Source organism: Schistocerca piceifrons, chromosome 11 (genome assembly GCF_021461385.2).
Source record: "Schistocerca piceifrons isolate TAMUIC-IGC-003096 chromosome 11, iqSchPice1.1, whole genome shotgun sequence".
Lineage (NCBI taxonomy): Eukaryota > Metazoa > Arthropoda > Insecta > Orthoptera > Acrididae > Schistocerca > Schistocerca piceifrons.
Window position 1 is genome coordinate 92649503 of NC_060148.1, and position 16157 is coordinate 92665659.

The 16157-nt window shown below is 44.2% G+C and overlaps 1 protein-coding gene across 1 annotated transcript in view; it reads left to right on the top strand.

The window, feature by feature from the left end:
- Positions 1-16157, top strand: part of LOC124720039 (insulin-like growth factor 2 mRNA-binding protein 1) — an 858327-nt gene that overhangs the window by 453175 nt on the left and 388995 nt on the right. The window lies entirely within an intron of this gene.

Here is a 16157-nt window from a genome sequence, read left to right on the forward strand (position 1 = left end):
CGTGGTCGTGCGGTAGCGTTCTCGCTTCCCACGCCCGGGTTCCCGGCTTCGATTCCCGGCGGGGTCAGCGATTGTCTCTGCCTCGTGATGGCTGGGTGTTGTGTGCTGTCCTTAGGTTAGTTAGGTTTAAGTAGTTCTAAGTTCTAGGGGACTGATGACCATAGATGTTAAGTCCCATAGTGCTCAGAGCCATTTGAACCTTTTTTTTTTTTTTTTTTGACAATTTTATACTCTGGACTGTAGCTCGTTGTATGTGTCAAAATATTGTCTTCATAGCTAGCGGTTAATTTGAATAGAGATGAACCTCATGGGTAGCCAATTACGGACTGTATTGTGAGTGATCAAACACTTCCCATCCAAAACGCTGCAGGAGCATCTTCATTGCCCCTGCAGAGTGCAGAATTGTCGTGTAGAACGAACCGCATGACAGTTTTGCTACGTGAATTGCATAGCTTCAGGTGAAATCTTTCGCCAGGCCCTCATACTTGACGGGGGACGCCAAGCCATCTTTACGTTCCCACTGTGAGGTCAGAACTGAAAAGAGCGGCATGATGCGATCGACAGGCGTACTAGGCACAGTGCCCAACGCATCTGTGCAAAGCTTCATCAGATTTTCACTGTATTTTTCATTTCGCGACCGGTCGTTCCTTACTTTCCGAATGTTGTTGTTGTTGTTGTGGTCTTCAGTCCTGAGACTGGTTTGATGCAGCTCTCCATGCTACTCTATCCTGTGCAAGCTTCTTCATCTCCCAGTACCTACTGCAACCTACATCCTTCTGAATCTGCTTAGTGTATTCATCTCTTGGTCTCCCTCTACGATTTTTACCCTCCACGCTGCCCTCCAATACTAAATTGGTGATCCCTTGATGCCTCAGAACATGTCCTACCAACCGATCCCTTCTTCTGGTCAAGTTGTGCCACAAACTTCTCTTCTCCCCAATCCTATTCAATACTTCCTCATTAGTTATGTGCTCTACCCATCTAATCTTCAGCATTCTTCTGTAGCACCACATTTCGAAAGCTTCTATTCTCTTCTTGTCCAAACTATTTATCGTCCATGTTTCACTTCCATACATGGCTACACTCCATACGAATACTTTCAGAAATGACTTCCTGACACTTAAATCAATACAGGATGTTAACAAATTTCTCTTCTTCAGAAACGCTTTCCTTGCCATTGCCAGCATACATTTTATATCCTCTCTACTTCGACCATCATCAGTTATTTTGCTCCCCAAATAGCAAAACTCCTTTACTACTTTAAGTGCCTCATTTCCTAATCTAATTCCCTCAGCATCACCCGACTTAATTAGACTACATTCCATTATCCTTGTTTTGCTTTTGTTGATGTTCATCTTATATCCTCCTTTCAAGACACTGTCCATTCCATTCAACTGTTCTTCCAAGTCCTTTGCTGTCTCTGACAGAATTACAATGTCATCAGCGAACCTCAAAGTTTTTATTTCTTCTCCATGGATTTTAATACCTACTCCGAATTTATCTTTTGTTTCCTTTACTGCTTGCTCAATATACAGATTGAACAACATCGGGGAGAGGCTACAACCCTGTCTTACTCCCTTCCCAACCACTGCTTCCCTTTCATCTCGCTCGACTCTTATAACTGCCATCTGGTTTCTGTACAAATTGTAAATAGCCTTTCGCTCCCTGTATTTTACCCCTGCCACCTTTAGAATTTGAAAGAGAGTTTCCGAATAACCCTCGTATATTGTCACCAAATTCTGGCTCTTAACAATAAATTTTTTCTGAGGAAAAACGTGTTGGGCATTACTTAGTTAACGACCCTCTTATGTTATGTCCTTTATTTTACAGGTATTATGAATTACTATACTTCACAAATGCTCAAATAGCAATCCACTGGCCGGCCGAAGTGGCCGTGCGGTTAAAGGCGCTGCAGTCTGGAACCGCAAGACCGCTACGGTCGCAGGTTCGAATCCTGCCTCGGGCATGGATGTTTGTGATGTCCTTAGGTTAGTTAGGTTTAACTAGTTCTAAGTTCTAGGGGACTAATGACATCAGCAGTTGAGTCCCATAGTGCTCGGAGCCATTTGAACCAAGCCACTGTCTCAGTTTTCTTCCCGGCAACGTATAAACTTTCAAAGCGCGAGAATGTTCTACAATAAATAAAATACCAATAAAATGTGGCAGTGTACAACGTGCTTGCGGTGAAGACATTGTCGCAACATCTGAAATCCGCCGCCCGTGGTTTCTGGTCTATCTTAAATGTGTCCGCCGATCTGCCCCCACACACAAACGGATCTGGCCTGCTGGCAGACCAGAGAGCTAGATCCGACTGCTCGTTAGTGGTAACCGACGGACCTCACACCGGCGGGCCAGATCTGTCAGAGATATCTGCCAACTGGCTTATTATTATTGTTCTGGTTGTTGTTGTTTGTCAGTCATCTGACTAGCTTGATGCAGCCTTTATCTTAAAATAGCACTTACAAAAAATGGTTCAAATGGTTCTGAGCACTATGGGGCTTAATATCTGAGTTCATCAGTCCCCTAGAACTTAGAACTACTTAAACCTAACTAACCTAAGGACAACACACACATCCATGCCCGAGGCAGGATTCGAACCTGCGACCGTAGCAGTCGCGCGGTTCCGGGCTGAAGCGCCTAGAACCGCTCGGCCACCACGGCCGGCAGCACTTACAACCTACGTCCTCAGTTATTTGCAATATGTGTTCCAATCTCTGTCTTCCTCTACAGGTTTGTCAATGTTTTCCATATATTCTTTTCCTCGCCGATTCTCTGGAGAATCTCCTCATTCCAACTAATTTTCAACATTCTTCTGTAGCACCACATTTCAAATGCTTCGATTCTCTTCTGTTCCGGTTCCCCCACAGCCCATTTCGCGCTACCGTACAATACTGTGCTCCAAACGTATATTCTCAGAAATTTCTTCTTCAAATTAAGGCCTATGTATATCCCGTCCGGCTAGCTGCACGGTCTACGCGCTGCTTCCCGATCTCGAAGTCGGCACGAATCCGCCCGGCGGAGTAGTTCAAATGGCTCTGAGCACTATGGGACTTAACATCTATGGTCATCAGTCTCCTAGAACTTAGAACTACTTAAACCTAACTAACCTAAGGACATCACACACATCCATGCCCGAGGCAGGATTCGAACCTGCGACCGTAGCAGTCGCGCAGTTCCAGACTGAAGCGCCTAGAACCGCTCGGCCACAACGGCCGGCTGTAGTAGAATTTCTTCAAATAGTTCGTCATCACCAATCCTGATATTAAGTTTCTCATTCTTCTCATTTCTGCTGCTTCTTATTACTTCTGTCGTTCTTCGATTTACTCTCAATCTATATTCTGTGCTCATTACATTGTTCATGGCATACAGCAGGTCACGTAATTCTTCTTCACTTTCACTTATTTTAAGGATAGCAATATCATCAGCAAATCTTTATCATTGATATCCTTTCACCTTGAATTGTAAATCGACTCCTGAACCTTCCTTTCGTTTCCAATATTGCTTCTTCGATGTATAGATTGAACAGTAGGGGCGAAAGTCTCCATCCCTGACTCACACCTTTGTAATCCGAGCGCTTCCTTCTTGGTCGTCCACTCTTATTATTCCCTCTTGGCTCTTGTACATATTGTATATTACCCATCTCTTCCCACAGCTTACCCCTATTTTTCTCAGAATTTCAAACATTTTGCACCATTTTACATTGTCGAACGCCTTTTCCAGGTCCACATATCCTATGAACGCGTCGTGAGTTTTCTTTAGCCTCCCTTCTACTATCAACCGGAACGTCAGAATTGCCTCTCTTCCTAAAGCCAAAATGACCGTCACCTAATGCATCCTCAACTTTCTTTTCCATTCTTTTGTGTATTGTTCATGGATGCATGAACTGTTAAACTGATCGTGCGATAAGTCTAACACTTGTCGGCTCTTGCAGTCTTCGGAATTGTGTGGATTATATTTTTGCGAAAGTCAGATGGTTTATCGCCAAACTCATAAAACGTACACACCATAGTGTTGCTACTTCCCCCAATGATTTTAGAAACTCCGATATAATGTTATCTGCCTTTTTCAATTTCAAGTCTTCCAAAGCTCTTCTAATTTCTGATTGTAATATTGGATCCCCTATCTCTTCTACGTCGACTTCCGTTTCTTCTTCCATCATGTCGTCGGACAAGTGTTCCCCCGATAGAGCCCTTCATTGTACCCTTTCCGCCAATCTGGTCTCTTCTCTTCGTTTAACAGTGTATGGCCAGCTATTCTACCCTCCGCGCAGGCCATAAGCTCTGTGCCTTTCTCAGTTTTGGAGACCCAGAGCCGCTTCTATTCGCGCTCGCCTTCACGAGGTTAAGCGCACCCCGTTCCAGCCCTCCCACCGAGCAAACATCCCTGCGAGTACCGGGAATCGAACCTGAGTCACTCAGCTACAGAGGCGGACACCCTCTCGGGGTGCTCCGTGACATTTCCGCTAATTTTGTTCCGTTCAGAATTCGATTTCTACGTACAAGGACGTCTTGAATCCAGCCACGGACATGGTAGGCTCGTATTTTGTTCACTAAACAACAGTGAGGAACTGTACCAAACTGTTTCCGAAATCGAGGAAAACCGCATGGAGCATAGCGCCTTTATCTACGGCGACCTGGAGCTCACAGACGAATAGAGCGAGCCGACTTGACGAAATTTTGGTTTGCGGAATACGTTGTGATTTCTATAGAGGAGATTTCCGTTCACCAAAAATTTGTCGCGATTGTGTAACAGATGGACGTCAATGATATAGGCGTACAATCACTGTAAATGTATATAAGTAAAAACCAATTTCCGCGTGTATGATAGATCATCACCTGAGAACGGCTTGACAGATTTCTGTGTGTGTGTGTGTGTGTGTGTGTGTGTGTGTGTGTGTGTGCGTGTGTGTGTGTTCGTTATTGTCAGGACAACTTTTGTATGAAAGAAAATTTTTGGAAGATCCAACAAAAATGTCGGATATTAACTTCAGTAGCCGCGTATATGAAATATCATCAGTTAAGAACGGCTTTGCAGATGTGGTTGATTTTTGTTTTTGTTGTGTTCGTAATTGTTAGGACAAGGTTTCTGTGGAAGAAAAGTTTTGTAAAATCCGCCGAAAAAGTCGAAAATTAAAATCAGTTGTGGAAGATCATCACTTGAGATCGGTTCGACCCATTTGGTTGACATTTTTTTTCTGTATGTTCGTACTAGTGGATGGTAATGGTATATTCGGTATGAAAAAGAAAAGAAAATTTTTTTGCATTCAGTTTGCGGGTTCTACTGTCAGGTGTTTTTATAAAAGAAGTCAGTTTGACAGTACATATATAATGTATAAAGCGGAAACGTTGTTACCGAAATTCTCAAAAAGTTCGTGATGATTTACTTTAAATTTTTAGATGAAGGTTTATCTGTTTAGCAAGAGTAATAGAAAGCAGATTTCAGACTACCTAACAGATCAAAACGAAAATTTCTGTTCCGACACTGACAATGTTGAGTGTTTATGGAAAAAGTTCAAGGCAATCGTAAAATGCGTTTCAGACAGGTACGTGCCGAGTAAAACTGTGAGGGACGGGAAAAACCCACCGTGGCACAACAACAAAGTTAGGAAACTACTGCGAAAGCAAAGAGAGCTCCACTCCAAGTTTAAACGCAGCCAAAACCTCTCAGACAAACAGAAGCTAAACGATGTCAAAGTTAGCGTAAGGAGGGCTATGCGTGAAGCGTTCATTGAATTCGAAAGTAAAATTCTATGTACCGACTTGACAGAAAATCCTAGGAAGTTCTGGTCTTACGTTAAATCAGTAAGTGGCTCGAAACAGCATATCCACACACTCCGGGATGATGATGGCATTGAAACAGAGGATGACACGCGTAAAGCTGAAATACTAAACACCTTTTTCCAAAGCTGTTTCACAGAGGAAGACCGCACTGCAGTTCCTTCTCTAAATACTCGCACAAACGAAAAAATGGCTGACATCGAAATAAGTGTCCAAGGAATAGAAAAGCAACTGGAATCACTCAACAGAGGAAAGTCCACTGGACCTGACGGGATACCAATTCGATTCTACACAGAGTACGCGAAAGAACTTGCCCCCCTTCTAACAGCCGTGTACCGCAAGTCTCTAGAGGAACGGAGGGTTCCAAATGATTGGAAAAGAGCACAGATAGTCCCAGTCTTCAAGAAGGGTCGTCGAGCAGATGCGCAAAACTATAGACCTATATCTCTTACGTCGATCTCTTGTAGAATTTTAGAACATGTTTTTTGCTCGCGTATCATGTCATTTCTGGAAACCCAGAATCTACTCTGTAGGAATCAACATGGATTCCGGAAACAGCGATCGTGTGAGACCCAACTCGCCTTATTTGTTCATGAGACCCAGAAAATATTAGATACAGGCTCCCAGGTAGATGCTATTTTTCTTGACTTCCGGAAGGCGTTAGATACAGTTCCGCACTGTCGCCTGATAAACAAAGTAAGAGCCTACGGAATATCAGACCAGCTGTGTGGCTGGATTGAAGAGTTTTTAGCAAACAGAACACAGCATGTTGTTATCAATGGAGAGACGTCTACAGACGTTAAAGTAACCTCTGGCGTGCCACAGGGGAGTGTTATGGGACCATTGCTTTTCACAATATATATAAATGACTTAGTAGATAGTGTCGGAAGTTCCATGCGGCTTTTCGCGGATGATGCTGTAGTATACAGAGAAGTTGCAGCATTAGAAAATTGTAGCGAAATGCAGGAAGATCTGCAGCGGATAGGCACTTGGTGCAGGGAGTGGCAACTGACCCTTAACATAGACAAATGTAATGTATTGCGAATACATAGAAAGAAGGATCCTTTATTGTATGATTATATGATAGCGGAACAAACACTGGTAGCAGTTACTTCTGTAAAATATCTGGGAGTATGCGTGCGGAACGATTTGAAGTGGAATGATCATATAAAATTAATTGTTGGTAAGGCGAGTACCAGGTTGAGATTCATTGGGAGAGTGCTTAGAAAATGTAGTCCATCAACAAAGGAGGTGGCTTACAAAACACTCGTTCGACCTATACTTGAGTATTGCTCATCAGTGTGGGATCCGTACCAGGTCGGTTTGACGGAAGAGATTGAGAAGATCCAAAGAAGAGCGGCGCGTTTCGTTACCGGGTTATTTGGTAACCGTGATAGCGTTACGGAGATGTTTAATAAACTCAAGTGGCAGACTCTGCAAGAGAGGCGCTCTGCATCGCGGTGTAACTTGCTCGCCAGGTTTCGAGAGGGTGCGTTTCTGGATGAGGTATCGAATATATTGCTTCCCCCTACTTATACCTCCCGAGGAGATCACGAATGTAAAATTAGAGAGATTAGAGCGCGCACGGAGGCTTTCAGACAGTCGTTCTTCCCGCGAACCATACGCGACTGGAACAGGAAAGGGAGGTAATGACAGTGGCACGTAAAGTGCCCTCCGCCACACACCGTTGGGTGGCTTGCGGGTATCAATGTAGATGTAGATGTAGAACATGCGATTCCCATACATACCTAGCAATTGCGAAGCATTGCCGGGTTTATAAAGAATTTGTAAGCATTTATAAAGAAACAGTGGCTACTACGGAATAGGTACAGAAGAAAGCATAGGTCACAGATGGAGAGATGCTGAGTGAAATGCATTTGGGGACAGTGCGTGAAGCTCTCAGTGAGTATCGTTGCGGAATATTGTCAAAAGGTCTTTCACAAAAGTCAAAGAAATTCAGGTCGTATATAAAAGCTGTCAGTGGCACCAAAATTAAATGGTTCAAATGGCTCTGAGCACTATGGGACTCAACTGCTGAGGTCATTAGTCCCCTAGAACTTAGAACTAGTTAAACCTAACTAACCTAAGGACATCACACACATCCATGCCCGAGGCAGGATTCGAACCTGCGACCGTAGCGGTCTCGCGGTTCCAGACTGCAGCGCCAGAACCGCGCGGCCACTTCGGTCGGCACCAAAATTAGTGTCCACTCGTGGACAAGACACGAACTGAAATTGAAAGTAGCAAAGTGAAAGCAGAAATCCTTAACTCTGTTTTCAAATATGGGGAACGCAAGAATATTGCCCCAATTTAATCCTCATACCACTGAAAAGATGACTGAAATAGATAGTAGTTGTATGGGTTAAATACTGTCTTTTGTAGCTGCAATGAAACACAAAGAAGACATCGTATAGATTAGTGTCAGTTGTTGAGAAACAGCTGAAATTGTTAAAACTGACCAAAGGTCTAGGGCCCGCTGGAATACCTGTCACATTCTGTACCCCGTTTTGCGGCTGTTAGCGAGTCTGTTAACGATATATCATAGAACTCTGGAACAAAAAACCGTGGCCAGTATCTGGAAGAAATTACAGGTCACACCCATCTACAAGAAGGGTAGCAGGAGTGATCCACAAAACCACCGTCCGATATCCTTGATGTCCATTTCTTGTAGAATACTATAACATATTTTGAGCTCAAACAGAATGAGGTATCTTGAACAGATCTATATCCTCTGTGCCAACCAGCACGACTTTCGGAAACATTGTTAATGTGAAAGTCAACGAGCGCTTTTCTCATGTGACACCCTGAAAGCCGTGAATCTGACGTACTACCACACTTACGATTATTGTTGAAAGTACGATCGTGTGGGGCATCAGGCGAATTCTGTGAAGGGATTAAGGATTTCTTGGCTGGGAGAAGGCAGCATGTTATCTTGGATGGGAAGGCATCGACAAATGTGGAAGTAGCTTTGGTTGTACTCCATGTATGTTGGGACCCTTGCTGTTCACGTTGTGCAACACTCCAAGTAATATATCAATACAAACAAACACAATAAACATACTTAAACACAAACCATTTCAGATGAGAATAGCTCGAGGTTCTACCGAGATCTTCTCACCTGAAACAGGTAGAAATAGGCTGTTATCAACCAAAAAGCTACTTACACTATATTACACATCCATCACTTTTCTCTACAAATAGCAACTAATTTTCACCACACTTACTTTATTTTTGTTCCCGTTCTGTATTAACGAATTTGCGGACTAATTCTCACTCAGGATGCAGCTACGCTACGTGATCGAAACTATCTGGACACCCCCAAAAGCCGGCCGAAGTGGCCGTGCGGTTAAAGGCGCTGCAGTCTGGAACCGCAAGACCGCTACGGTCGCAGGTTCGAATCCTGCCTCGGGCATGGATATTTGTGATGTCCTTAGGTTAGTTAGGTTTAACTAGTTCTAAGTTCTAGGGGACTAATGACATCAGCAGTTGAGTCCCATACTGCTCAGAGCCATTTTTTAAGCCACACCCCCAAAAACATACGTTTTCCATATTAGGTGCATTGTGCTGCCAGCTACTGTAACCACTCCGTCACAGGCCGCGCATTATGAACAGATGCTCGATTGTGTTGAAAGATGCATTTGCCATCCCCGAATTGCTCTTCAACAGTGGGAAGCAAGAAGGAGTTTAGAACATCAATGTAGGCCTGGGCTGTGGTAGTGCCACGCAAAACAACAAGGGGTGCAAGGCCCCTCCATGAAAAACACGACCAAACCATAACACCAACGCCACCGAATTTTACTGTTGGCACTACACACACTGGCAGATGACGTTCACCAGGCATTCGCCATACAAACACCCTGCCACCGTATCGCCACATTGTGTTTAGTGATTCTCACTCCACACAACGTTTCTCCACCGTTCAAACGTCCAATGTCTCCACTCCTTACACCAAGCGAGGCGTCGTTTGGCATTTACCGGCGTGATGTGTGGCTTATGAGCAAACACTCGACCATGAAATCCAAGTTTTCTCAAAAATGGTTCAAATGGCTCTGAGTACTATGGGACAACATGTATGGTCATCAGTGCCCTAGAACTTAGAACTACTTAAACCTAACCAACCTAAGGACAGCACACAACACCCAGTCATCACGAGGCAGAGAAAATCGCTGACCCCGCCGGGAATCGAACCCGGGAACCCGGGCGTGGGAAGCGAGAACGCTACCGCACGACCACGAGCTGCGGACAAAAAGTTTTCTCACCTCCCGCCTGTCATAGTACTTGCAGTAGATCCTGATACAGTATGGAATTCCTGTGTGATAGTCTGGATAGATGTCTGCCTATTACACATTACGAACCTCTTCAACTGTACGTGGTCTCTTATCAGTCAACAGACGATGTCGACCTGTACGCGTCCCTTCACGTTTCCACTTCACTAACACGTCGGAAACAGTGAACCTAGGGATGTTTAGGGGTGTGGAAATTTTCGCGTACAGACGTATGACACCCAATCACCCGACCACGTTCGAAGTCCGTCAGTTCCTCGGAGCGCCCCATTTTGCTCTCTCACGATGTCTAATGGCTACTGAGGTCGCTGCGATAGTGGAAGCTATCATCAAGGCTAAGGGTGGGACAACACTGTATTGAATTCCAGCGTTACCGATGGAGGGCGCCACGAACTTGTAACTCATTTTCAGCCAGGTGTCCGAATAATTTTGATCACATAGTGTTTCTACAATGAGGTACAGTCTGAGCGGAGCTGAACAATTATTCAGTTAGCTCTTGATAAGATCTTAAAGTTGTGCAATGATAGGCAACTTGCTTTAAATGTTCAAAGATATACAGTTGCGTACTTCAATTCACACAAATGCCTACGTGCAAAATTTTTGCAGGGACATGGAATGGAACGATCGCGTAGCGTCAGTGGTAGGTTTTTTGTTCCAAAACTTTCTTATTTGCACTTTACCTCAAAACTGAGAGTCATTCCACATTCTATTACTTCATGTTCGGAAAAGAAACTTACGCATACTGTAGTTGCGGAGCGCAAGCGCGACAAAGCGCCATGTACACACGCCAGTCAAGAAAACTATCAATAGTCAAAGGAGAAATGGTATATAATTTGTTGGAGACATCTTTTCTTTGCTATTATTTTCCGTATTTTAAACTGACTATTGCATATTGCTGCGAAGCAAATTTCAATTCCAAATGGTGAGAACCTACCACCACAGAAGAAGCAACTTCCTTCGTTTTCTTTACGCTTGTTTGTTGTGAATAGCATTCATGCGCCACCTTCGCTTGGATAACAAAAGAAGAAAGCCACTACATGAATGTGATACCCTTCTCATATTATGATGCACCTAAACTGGGAGAAAGGCCGGCCGGAATGGTCGAGCGGTTAAAGGCGCTACAGTCTGGAACCGTACAACCGCTACGGTCGCAGGTTCGAATCCTGCCTCGGGCATGGATGTGAGTGATGTCCTTAGGTTTGTTAGGTTTAAGTAGTTCTAAGTTCTAGGGGACTTATGACCACAGCAGTTGAGTCCCATAGCGCTCAGAGCCATTTGAACCACTGGGAGAAAGGATTTTCAGAGGATGACGATGAGAGTTCAGAGAAGATAAACAGAGAAACCCAAACTTGGGAAACCGGAGTGTGGATACATACCTGACACGAAACGGAAAACCAAGAAACTACCCTTCGAGAAGACTAACTTGAAGCGGTCACTGAGCTGGGATTTCTCACGCAGCGAAGGCGAGCGTAGACGGCTGCGGCTGCACTTCACGCGGATACAATACCCACCTGATCGACGGCTGTCCTTCGTAAGAAAAAGCCCGCAGCGATATGACCATAGAACGAAATAATGGAATGAAGGATAAATGTCATGTAAGTCTTTATAAAAGTGTAATTAGTCTGCTATTGGCCACTCTCGAACGACTTTCACTTTGATGGTATGAGTTGTGACATTGAACGTGGTCAAGCTCTGTAATATCGTTGCTGTGAATAAATCAAGTTAAAAAAAATTAAAAAAAAAAAAGATTCCTTAGTAGTCCGAGATCCGGGTTCGAATCCCGCTCTGGCACAAACTTTCATATTCCCCATTGATTTAAATCAGTACCCTCTCGCAGCCAATGTCTGTGATTCCTTTGCTTCCTAATTCATAACGGCTGTGGGTCAAAATGGTATGTGTTCTTTCAGACATGTCCGAATACGAATGGTAAGCACACACCGTTTTCTGCGGCCCTTACACTGTACCACAGAGGCGCCGAGGCTGAATGAAATCGTGGCGGCGGAGGGAGAGAACTCTTTTTTTGCCGTGCCGGCCAGTAATGACGCGGTTGATTTATTATGCGTCCTTTCGTTAACGACCAATATTTCTCCTCCCGGTCTCGTTTCTTCCCGCTGCCGCCCTTGGCTCCGGGTAATGGAAGCAACCCGACTTCCTCCGTGAAGCCGCCTGCCACTGGCCGAGTAGACTGCGGCCACCATACTACGATATGTTAATTCCGTACAAGAGCGTAAACTGCCTAACAAAAAACGGAAGCACACACAGGACTTCGTCGCATGCCAGTGTAACTCTGTAAACGTCCGCGTCATCGGCGAGTATGTACAAGGGGGTGTTGGGAAGTCATGGCTTAATAAAAAAAAAAGATGTTATGGGCCTGAAAATTTATTTACTCAGCATATTCCCGCTTGAGCTCAAAACGTTTATGGCATCTCTGTTCCAGCTTCTTTAACCAGCCGTAAAAAACAAGTTGTGTTGCAAACTAGGGAGACACAACTTTTTTAAAAGTATCGATGTGTGTTGTGGAGATATACTTCGACATATCGGTCCTTATTTCCGAAGTAACCAGTATTTTTTAAAAAAATCGATTGTAGTCACAGAAATAATTAACAAACATTTAAAATATCTGATTTCAAAATAAAAACTGTCTTTTCTTGCTGCACTGTATTCTATTTTTGCCAGACGCGTTTCGCCCTTTTTACTTTAAGACATCTTCCATGGCATGCCAAAGGATACAGTTTTGTTTCGATATGTGCTATTTGTAAATTATAAAACAGTTCACGTCTCGTTTTTTATGTAAACAAGTGATTACTTATAGCTCTTTGCGATTTTGTTTAGCATCCGCGTTTCCTCTCACCTAGTCACATGTTGGAGGTCGCACTAAAACTTCATTTGCGAAAAATAAGTACGTTTTCATATTTCGAACTTTTTTCTTCACAGTAGCCGGCCGGGGTGGCCAAGCGGTTAAAGGCGCTACAGTCTGGAACCGCGCGACCGCTACGGTCGCAGGTTCGAATCTTGCCTCGGGCATGGATGTGTGTGATGTTCTCAGGTTAGTTAGGTTTAAGTAGTTCTAAGTTCTAGGGGACTGATGACCTTAGAAGTTAAGTCCCATAGTGCTCAGAGCCATCTTCACAGTATTTGTTCTAATTCAAAACATGAAAACGTTCTTATGCTGGCACATTGAGGGTTGTGTGCTCTACGAACGCGCAGCAAGCAAATTGGGTAGAAAATCCGAAGAAATTCTGGTCGTATGTAAAGTACACAAGCGGCAAGACACAGTCAATATCTTCGCTGCGCAGTGCCGATGGTACTGTTACCGGCGACTGTGCCGCTAAAGCGGAGTTATTGATCGCAGTTTTCCGAAATTCCTTCACCAGGGAAGACGAATGGAATATTCCAGAATTTGAAACATGAACAGCTGCTAGCATGACTTTCTTAGAAGCAGATACCTTAGGGGTTGCGAAGCAACACAAATCGCTTGATACGGGCAAGTCTTCAGGTCCAGATTGTATACCGATTAGGTTCCTTTCAGATTACGCTGATACAATAGCTCCCTACTTAGCAATCATATACAACCGCTCGTTCACCGATAGATCTGTAACTACAGATTGGAAAATTGCGCAGGTCGCACCAGTGTTTAAGTTAGTAGGAGTAATCCATCGAACTACAGACCTATATCATTGACGTCGGTTTGCAGTAGGGTTTTGGAGCATATACTGTATTCAAACATTATGAATCACCTCGAAGGGAACGATCTATTGATATGCAATCAGCATGGTTTCACAAAACATCGTTCTTGTGCAACGCAGCTAGCTCTTTATTCGCACGAAGTAATGGCCGCTATCGACAGGGGATCTCAAGTTGATTCCGTATTTCTCGATTTCCGGAAAGCTTTTGACACCGTTCTAATCAAGCTGCGGGCCTATGGGGTATCGTCTCAGTTGTGGACTGGATTCTTGATTTCCTGTCAGGAAGGCCGCAGTTCGTAGTAATAGACGGCAAATCATGGAGTAAAACTGAAGTGATATCAGGTGTTCCCCAGGGAAGCGTCCTGGGACCTCTGCTGTTCCTGATCTATATAAATGACCTGGGTGACAATCTGAGCAGTTCTTAGGTTGTTCGCAGATGATGCTGTAATTTACAGTCTAGTAAGGTCATCCGAAGACCAGTATCAGTTGCAAAGCGATTTAGAAAAGATTGCTGTATGGTGTGGCAGGTGGCAGTTGACGCTAAATAACGAAAAGTGTGAGGTGATCCACATGAGTTCCAAAAGAAATCCATTGGAATTCGATTACTCTATAAATAGTACAATTCTCAAGACTGTCAATTCAACTAAGTACCTGGGTGTTAAAATTACGAACAATTTGGGTTGGAAAGACCACATAGATAATACTGTGGGGAAGGCGAGCCAAAGATTGCGTTTCATTGGCAGGACACTTAGAAGATGCAACAAGTCTACTAAAGAGACAGCTTACACTACACTCGTTCGTCCTCTGTTAGCATATTGCTGCGCGGTGTGGGTTCCTTACCAGGACATCGAGAGGGTACAAAAAAGGACAGCTCGTTTTGTATTATCACGTAATAGGGGAGAGAGTGTGGTAGATATGATACGCGAGTTGGGATGGAAGTCATTAAAGCAAAGACGTTTTCGGTCGCGGCGAGATCTATTTACGAAATTTCAGTCACCAACTTTCTCTTCCGAATGCGAAAATATTTTGTTGAGCCCAACCTACATAGGTAGGAATGATCATCAAAATAAAATAAATCAGTGCTCGAACAGAAAGGTTTAGGTGTTCGTTTTTCCCGCGCGCTGCTCGGGAGTGGATGGTAGAGAGATAGTATGATTGTGGTTCGATGAACCCTCTGCCAAGCACTTAAATGTGAATTGCAGAGTAATCATGTAGATGTAGATACGTTACATGCTAAAGCAGCTCTCTGGAAGTAGAACCTGCCGCATCTTATACGATACAGCAGCCGCAGTATCCAGGGGGGTTCACGAGGGGTTCAAAAGTTTCTGGAGCTGGAGAAAAAGAACCGCGGTTGGCGATCACTGGTTGAAACGGTTTAAAGCCTTTCCATTGCCTTGGTGTGATTACAGAAATCTAAGACGTCACAGTGACTCGTGGAACCGATTGTTTCGGTGGAAACTCTGCTGTCTTGCTGCTGTTTCCCCAAGCAATCGAGGAGACGATGGCTGTTACCGGGGTGGCTTGAAGGCGGGCCAGCACCAGAAACAACTATCTACAGTTTACATGTTCTCAACAAATGAGCATAAACAGAAGTAAATGGATTTTGCTAACAGAGTTTGTAGTACCAGTCGTACTATAGGTAATCGGGTAATTTGTTAGGGGGTACCTTTTTAGCTGTAGAAAGTAGTTTTGTTTCTTTTTTGTTGTAGTATTAGGTTATATTTTTTTGGTGTTGCTGTGGTATTAGCATTTTCTGGTTACATACACTATGCGATCAAAAGTAAACGGAAACTGAAAATGTCTTACAAGTTTGTGGCGCCCTCCATCGGCAATGCTGGAATTCAGTATGGTGTTGGCCCACCCTTAGCCTTGTTGACAGGTTTCACTCTCGCAGACATATGTTCAGTCAAGTGCTGGAAGCTTTCTTGGGCAATGTCAGCCCATTCTTCATGGAGTGCTGCACTGAGGAGAGGTATCGATGTCGGTCGGTGAGGCCTGGCACGAAGTCGGCGTTCCAAAACATCCCAAAGGTGTTTTATAGCAATCAAGTCAGGGCTCTGTGCATGTTCATTACAGGGATGTTATTTTTATGTAACCACTCCGCCACAGGCCGTGCATTATGAACAGGTGCTCGATCGTGATGAAAGATGCAATCGCCCTTCCCGAATTGCTCTTCAACAATGAGAAGCAAGAAGGTGCTTAAAACATGAATGTAGGCCTGTGCTGTGATAGTGTTACAGCAGACAACAAGGGATGCAAGCCCCTCCATGAAAAACACGACCACACCATAACGCCACCGCCACCGAATTTTACTGTTGGCACTACACACACTGGCAGATGACGTTCACCGGGCATTCGCCATACGCACACTCTGCCATCGGATCGCCACAATTTGAACCGTGATTCGTCAC